Source organism: Brassica oleracea, chromosome C8, assembly GCF_000695525.1.
Source record: "Brassica oleracea var. oleracea cultivar TO1000 chromosome C8, BOL, whole genome shotgun sequence".
Taxonomy (NCBI): Eukaryota; Viridiplantae; Streptophyta; class Magnoliopsida; order Brassicales; family Brassicaceae; genus Brassica; species Brassica oleracea.
In genome coordinates this window covers 14,774,493-14,783,493 of record NC_027755.1, presented here as the reverse complement: position 1 = coordinate 14,783,493, position 9,001 = coordinate 14,774,493, and positions in this window count along the sequence as shown.

The window sequence follows — 9,001 nt, the reverse complement described above, 5'->3', positions numbered from 1 at the left end:
GTTTTCTACTTTACATATTAAGGTTCATGGTATTAATGTGCATTAAGTGTAATATTTATCATGAATTTGTTGTGGAATAGATTTAGGAAAAAAATTAATTTAGATTTAAGTTTATTAATTACTTCAGTTGCATTGTATCTATATTATTAAAAGATAAGTACCCATTTGAAAATGTTCTTACTTTATTAATTAAACTCCCTATTTTTTCTTGTCTTTTTCAGTTGCATTTATGAAATATCATAAAACGAACAAAACTGCCTAATTTATTACTTTCAGTTACATTAATGAAATATGTTTAAATGAATTTAAGCTTCCTATTTTATTGTTTGTCTTTTTCAGTTACCTTAATGAAATATCCTTAAATAAATTTGGACTTAATGTCATTTAATCAATAAAAAAAACTCATGAGTTATCCTTACGTGCATAATTTTAATAATGGAGATTTTAAAAAACGTGCATCATTAAAATGTTACCTAAAATATACAACACTAATATATAACATTCATCAATAAAACTAGAATTTGACTCACACAATTGTACGGATATTATTTTCAGTTGATTAAATTATTGAATATAATTATTTTTGACATAATTTGAGTTTTCGTTTACATCAAAACTTATCATATTTTAGGATAATTTTAATTTAAAATGTAATTTTCATATTTTTCAAACAAATTCAAAAAATATTTTTTAAATATTTTGTTATATTTTTTTAAAAAAATATTGAGTTGCATTTCAAACAAAAAGGTAAAGATATTAAAAATATTATAATTAAAATATGTAAAATTTAATATAGTTTCAAGGAAATGATCAAAATAAAAAAATATTACACATAAAAAATCATGATTTTTGTTAACTGAGCGGATCGTTATTTATATGATATCGCAAACGAAAGAAAAATTTATGTTTTTACAATTATCTAATTAACTATGTATACTCATTTTTTTATATTTTTTTATATGATATCACACATTCGTAAAAAATAGAAAGTTTAAGATGCAAAAAAAAAGATATTTACTTAATGAATATAATATGAATAAATTTTACAAATACAACATTTAATAAAATAAATAATTAAAAACTGAAAATTCATATCCGCGCTGGCGCGCGGATCAGGATCTAGTTGTAATTAAATTGTAAATCTTAAGGTTATTTCTTATTTGTACTTCTATTTTAATAAAGTAGATTGTCTTTTCCGTTGACGATTCAACTGGAAATGGTAGATGATGCGCTAACTAGCATATAACAAAATGTCCGTCTTTCTTCTCTCTTTTTTTTACCCTAACCTTTTGTTTTCACATTTTTCACCCCTACGAATTATAAATCTATTTAACCAGGATCCATTTTTCTCAAATCTATTAATACTATCAGGTATTATTTTATTTTTTTGATATAAACTGTTTAGTTTATTTTTTCTTGTATAAATCTACTTATGTTCAAACTATTATTTAAAAATTTATTTCGTTTAAATATCATATTTTCCATGATTTTAGACTAGGTCATCTTTTATATACTGTTAATTAAAACACTATTTTGTTGATTTGTTATGTTTTATATGATTTAGACTGATTTTCATCAAATAAGTATATATATATGTGTCATTATATTAAATTATTATTTGAAATGTTTTATGTTCACTATAATTTGAAAATGAATGATCTATTTATACTATTATTTAAAAAGTTATTTTGTTGATTTATATGTATCATTATTAATTGAAAAGATACAAAGAGGAAAATGTGAAAAAAAACAATTGTTGTGACTGATTGGATGATTACGGAACCTCTATGGGTAGATGTTAATATACTAAGTATATAGAGAAAATATATAAAAAAATTTGTGGCTGATTTGATGATTCAGGAACTCTATGGATAGATGCAATCTTTTGAAAACCGGATCGGACATTGACTCGGCATTCTAACTAGGTCAATGGTCAGACCGGTCCAACCGATTCAACCGAGTTTTAAATTTAATTTAATTTTATATTAGTTAAATATATATATGTATAATTAGAAAATTATTTTTATGAAATTTTATATCATTACTAGAATCCAACTTAAATTGATACACAAATAAAATGAAAACTTAAAAGATAGTATAAAAATATAACGAAAACTAATATATTTAGAAGACTGGTAAAAAAAAGTTAAACTAAGTGGAAAATGAATTATCGCTATCATGTTCTCGCTAAAACTACTTTTCAGTCAGACCGAAGTGTTTTTCGTTCCTTTTTTATTCCGTCAAAGTTTTTTTTTTTTAAATTAGATAAATGGGCCATGCCCAGTAAACGGCCGAAACCCGATTACAGCAAAAGACGGCTATAAGCCCAAAAGATTACGGGCTAAATGAAAAAGCTAAACGGGCCCTCGGCCCAAACTCAGAAGCCGCATGACCCAGTCGAATAGCGTGTCGAGGAGGCTGGCTCAACACGTGGAGAGATCTGCTCCATTAACGCGTCACGCGTCGTAACCGCCTCAACTTGACCGCATCCGCCTCTACGCCGTCGGAACAACACCATCGAAATCCTCGTTCGTCAGAGCTCAGTAACCGACGAGCCTCCAACGAACCCATAGCCGTTCTTCACCGTGGTCATCACGCCGGATAGTTCCAACGAACCTCGAGATCTCCTCCGACTTTAAAACACTTCAAACCCTAGACACTCGAACCGAGAACCATCGCTTTCTTTCTTGAAAGTCGTCACTTCGCCGGAGAGCTTCATCGTCTACCGAGATCTCATCCGCATTGACCCAACCCCACCTTGACGACAACCACGCCGAACTTGACACAAATCGAACCTAGTAACCTTGACCCAAACGAACACCGGGTTCCCAAGCGGCAGCGCGGAGCTTTGCTAGCCTCCGCTCTCCGTAACCAAAAGCCGGCGAAGGCGAATCTGAAGGAGACTCCCTTCCCGGAAGCTAGAGCCGACGACGGTGGATCTGAGTAAGCCTCCACTTCCCGGAAAACACCACATCTAAACATGTAAGCCGCTCCCTGTCCACCGGGGACCTCCAGACGAACGCGTCGTTATTCCAAAACCGAGCCACCGTTAGGAATGGTAGCGGTACCAGAGCTCGGACAAAGCGGTCGTTGACAGGACGACAAAGAAGGAGCGAAGGAGAGCCACTATGACGGACAAGAAAGGACTCCGGCACCGGCACGGACGCTCACGCGCCGGCCGAACGCCGGTCCCCAAAGTAGATCTAACTTCTCTCTCTGAACGTGACAATATTAGTATAATATATGTAAAATAATTTTAGTTCCTTTTTATCCTCGATAATTGTCATTTGTTTCTGCATGTGACAAACTTGTACTCGGTAAAAACGTGGGTCCCAATTATTAGTTGACAAATACTGAAAGAAACATGTACAAGTGGACTGGTTCGTGAAAAGGCAAACCAAAACAAACACTGAACCGGACGGACCAAATTTGATTTAAAAAACTTTCTGTTTGTTTAAGATTAGACACCAATAATCTTATCCGCAATTTGTTTGACTTATAGGTTAACCTACAAAGAAGTAAAAACTAATGTTTAGCCAATTACATTTGCTTGCCGACCTCAAATTTTCGTGTAAATATAAAGTTTTCCCTTTACTATTTATTTAATGGTGTCCAAGACCGTGTTTTCTTTAAAGAACCAATTAGGCCTGGGCATTTTAACCTGGACCCAAAGATCCGAACCGGAACCGACCCAAAAATATCCGATCCGGAACCGATCCGAAAATTACAAATACCTTTTGGATCTAAATTTTTTTTACCCGAAAGAACCGGAACCGAAAAGAAACCGACCCGAATAGACTCGGACCCGAAAAGAACCGACCCGAATAGACCCGACCCGATAAGAACTGATTTGTACCCGACTTAAAAACATGTATATCTAAAACTATGATGTTTTTGTGTTCTATTTTATATATATTATTTTATTATTTAGTTGAAATATCTTTTGTTAACAACATTTGTTATTATTTTTAACATTTTTAAAGTAATATAAAGTTTTAAAATGTAAAATTTAGAGTTTTAAAACGTTTTATTTTAATTATTAAAAGTTTCATTTAAATTGTTTTGTAAAATTCTAGATATATATGAAAAATATTCAACTAAAGTTGATGGAATTGGGTATATCATGTCTTTTTCAGATCCTAGATACCTGAACCCGACCCAGACCCGATATGGACCTGAAAAATTACAGCTATTTTATGGGTATTTTAGTTATAGACCCGAACCGACCCGGACCCGAGAAGAACCAACCCGAACCCGAACCGAAAATTTCTAAGTACCTATTAAGTCTAAATATTTAAGACCCGAAAAAACTCGGACCCGAAAAGAACCGGTCCGAACCCGACCCGAAGATCCGAACGCCCAGGCCTAGAACCAATAATTAACTGTGTTTTCTCGAGAATGATTGAAGCAATGGGGTTCGAGTTTTCGCAAAACCGGGATTATAAAAGCATTATTGTTTTTGTCGAGAAGATCCACTGAGACCACACCCCCTTTTATAACACAGAAACTCTCGTGGAACAATAACATCAAATTAGTGTTAAAATTACGTCAAAATTTGATATTTTGGTGTCAAAATAATTTCGTCATTTCCAACAATGACACCAAATTTTACATCAAAAATAATATTATATATTATTTGATGCTTTCAATTTTACATTTTTTATATTTTTATTATTTGTAATTGATAAATAATTATTTTATCACATCTAGATTATTATTTATATTTTTACTATTTGTAAGTGATAAATGATAATAGTCATTTAATAATTTATTTTGAAAAAAAAAATTATTGTGTGAAAATAAAATTAAAATACAAATAATACAATATACTTATTTTCAATTACAAATTTGATAGTAATTGAATTATATTATTAAATGAAACATAATAAAATATGTTTTTTATAAATTTGGTGTGATGAATAGTATTACACCAAATTTGATATAATACTATTCATATTACACCAAATTTGGTGGAATGATATCAATTTTGATGTTTTGTTGGAGATGAAATTACACCAAATTTAGTGTTTTGGTATTTTGTCGGAGATGGCCTGAGACCACATTCATTTCCCCCAGCTAGTTTTACAAAACCAAAAATCTTAAGTGATATGGTAAAATTTACAGTTAGACATACTTTATCTCTACCCTATATCACTCTAACATACTTTCTCCATGTCAAATACTTTCTTATGTGCTATTGTCTTATTTACCTCCAAAACCAGAAATCAATTAGTTACATTTTTCTTCTGTTTACCTTAATCGTGAACCAGCTACTCTTTCTCTTATCTCAATATCTAAAAGTCAAGTAGTTATCTTTTTCTCTTCCAGTTTGACGATTTCTTCTTCATTCTCACCGCCTAAGAACAAAAATCATGGTGACTCCACGGTGTATTCTCCTACAAGGAAAGATATGACAAATCTTAACTACTTTACCCTATTTTATAGATTGATCTAGATCCCATTCTTTTTTTGTTGTTATAGCGAAATAGCAAAAGCCCCCGTCTCCTCCGATTCGACGAAAACACAATCCGCCGTCAATTTCTCACCGGCATTAATTTCAATTGCCGTTAGTTTCTCAAAACCACAACGAATGGTATGGCTTATCTTCTCTGATTATTCGTTGATAATCTCCTCAACCCATGATTAAAGCTTTGGTTGACACCTAAATCTTTTTATGTGTTGCAGAAACCTCCAACAGAGAGTCACCTCTTCACATTCTCCAACAGAGAGTCACCCCAACCATGTCTCCCCCAACCACGCCTCGACCATCCACTACTTTCCCAACCACATTTCACACAGCCACACTTCACCCACACGCCTACTCCTGTTTCAACTCTTCACCCAACCACATGTTTTCTGTCCACACTACCATCAACCATACTTCATCCCAACACGATCCACCAGACCACCTTCCAACGCACCAAGCTCCACCAGCCAAAATAACACCAATCCAGCCTTACCACACGTTTCATGAACATTGTTTTTCCACAACAAGGAAAGAGATGAAACCTTAGCAATGACTACACATTTATGTCTTTTCTTTTTAGTAGATTTGTACTTGCTTTAACATTAGTCATCCGATTTGTTTTTACATTCTTTAATCTAACGGTCCAAAAAAAATCTCATTGTTGAATAAATCTACCAATTAACTGTAACAGAAAGAGACAAACTATTATTTACTTTTTGTGTAACCGGATTTTAAGTCTCGCTATAACTAGTTTGCGAGAAGGACAATTACGGAAGAGAAAACAAAAGCAAGTCAAAAAGTACACTTCAAGTGTAAAGTATCTAAATACGTTAAAAGTCCAAGACAAAGTAACCTTTTATCTAACAAGCTCTGAATACTATAGCAGGTGACAAATAATTGACATGTAGTTTTTTGGCTCTATTTAATACAGTATGAAATTATCAAATTCCTACAAAATCTCATAATAGGTATTCTGCCGTAAATATTTGAAATTTTCAGATTTTAACAACTAAACATAAATTATCAGAAGTGTGTTTAAGCGTTGCTTCTAATTTTATAACTGTACTGGAAATTTTTAATTATTTCAGACCGAGTTTAAATTTATTATGAAACAGACCTTTTCAAAGTTATGATGACTATAATTTCAAGTTTATACTTAGATTAGGCTAATTCTTTTCAGATATCAGACTAAAAAAAGTCGAAAACCTAGTTTGCATTAAATATGTATCAAATGATACTAACGTTGGGCGATATGATTTAGGGATAAGTTCGGACTTGATATCTCTATAACACCGCAAAAAAAAGAAGAAAAACATGGACTTCAGTTTAAATGCATGTACGTAAGACACACATATCGGATGGATCAAATAAACATGTACTCCCTGCGTTTCATATTAAGTGTCGTTTTAGAGAATTTTTTTCGTTACAAAATAAGTGTCGTTTTCGATTTTCAATGCAAAATTTATTAATTTTATGCAAAAATTATTTTTTTATTGGTTGAAATATGGTTAGGTGTATAGATAATAGTATTTTTTTTATAGGAAATGTACAAAATTAATTGTTTTTTTAATCCGTGTGGCGAAACCTAAAACTACGCTTATAATGAAATACGCTTATAACGAAAACAGAGGGAGCATAATTCAACTTGTAAAGCTAGCCATTATTCTTATCTAGGCCTTATGATTAATTTATGCATTTTAGTAACACGAATACGGATTTAATTAAGGGTTATTTAGTGTAGTGGCATGTTATTTGGCGTGATGTTTCTATATCTAGGTGTAATGCTAGCATGTGCCAAAAAAAATGCTAGCATGTGCCAAAGATATATAGGTATATATGTAGGTATGTGTGTGGCAACAATTGCGGTACATAAATATATATAGAGAATTTTGTTATCATTAACTGCGATTTGAAAACATGTATCTAAACTGATTTAAAAAAATTGCAAAAATTATATTTTTCCTTCCAACTCTTTTCTATATGTCAAAGCCTCTAAGCCCGATATATTTGTGAAATATCATACTTGCTAGACTAGCTAGTGGTTAAAGCTTATGCGTGGTTAATAAATAACAGAAAGAAGGAAACATACATATGGATACTTGTTCTCAACAAAAGAAAAAAAATATGAAAACAATTAAAGTATAGGACAATAATACCTCTAATTAAACTTTAGAAAGAAAAAAAATGTCTAGCTAACATATCATTCATGTTTGTATACAAATTATTTTTATGTATTGTTATTTATTTTTGCATATTATGAAAAACTAAATTAATAGATATATATATATATATATATATTAGATCATTGAAAATGCAGTAAATATTTTGTGTATAACGAAGTTGACGCGAGCACATAAATCAAAACAACCACTCTTGTTTATTTACAATCATTTTATTGTAAATAAATCAAAATAATCACTTTTATCTATTCTATATGGTATATAATTAAATTTAAATATATTAACATATGTATAGCATATTATTAGGATGATTATTAATTAAATAAAATTTCACATTTGTGAATTATGATCATTTTTATCCTTTTAACCCATTGATGAAAACAAATTCAATGTCGAAATTTTTAATAGTTTTAGTAATTTATAATCATTTTAAATGTTGCAATGTTTCTCAAATAATATATAACAACATTTTTCATAACATCTGTAAACCGAAGTCTGAATCGAATCCAAACAAAAAAAAATTGATTTGTACCTAGTCTGAAATGTAAGAATGAGTCTCGTAGAAAGGAAAATAACATATCCGAACCCGAAATTAGCCAAACCCGAAGAAGTGCACCGAAAAGGTGGTCACTAAGAGGATAATTATCGAGCCTATTTTTTTATAAGTATAGATAACTATATTAAAATTTACAAGAATATAGTTTTATGAAGATAAGATAATTCATTTACATAACCCACCTCATATTAATTTTATTTATACTTTAAAGCTTAAATTATGGTTCAAATTTATTTTTAATTTTTATATTGGTCAAAATTTATTTTGATTATTATATAAATTAAATATATGTCATTCAACCCGTCTCATAGTTGATAAATATATTGATTATTTTTAATATTCTAATTTAAATATGTATATTAAAATGTGAAATTAGTTATTAGTTTATGTTTCTTACTTTAATATTTTGTTTTAAAATATGTTATAAAATTCATGAGTATATTTTATTCTTTAATTTTATAATTTATAAAATAGTTAATAAAGTGATTAAATTACTTTATATTTATAAATTGTTGTAGCAATTTAATTATGAATATAAATTATGTATAGATAAGTATTATAGGAATGTTATTTCTTATTCAATAAATAAAAATGCATTTATATTTGTTTTATAATTATAGTTAATATTATCTATGAATTTTATTATGTAAAGTAAATATTAAAAATAAATGTATATTTACATTTTAAATAAAAGATATTAAAAGATATTATTAAAATGAAATTTGAGAAAAGATACTTAAGAATATTTTTTAGATATCTTGTTTTGAAAATATTAAAATATTTAGTTAGATATAGTAT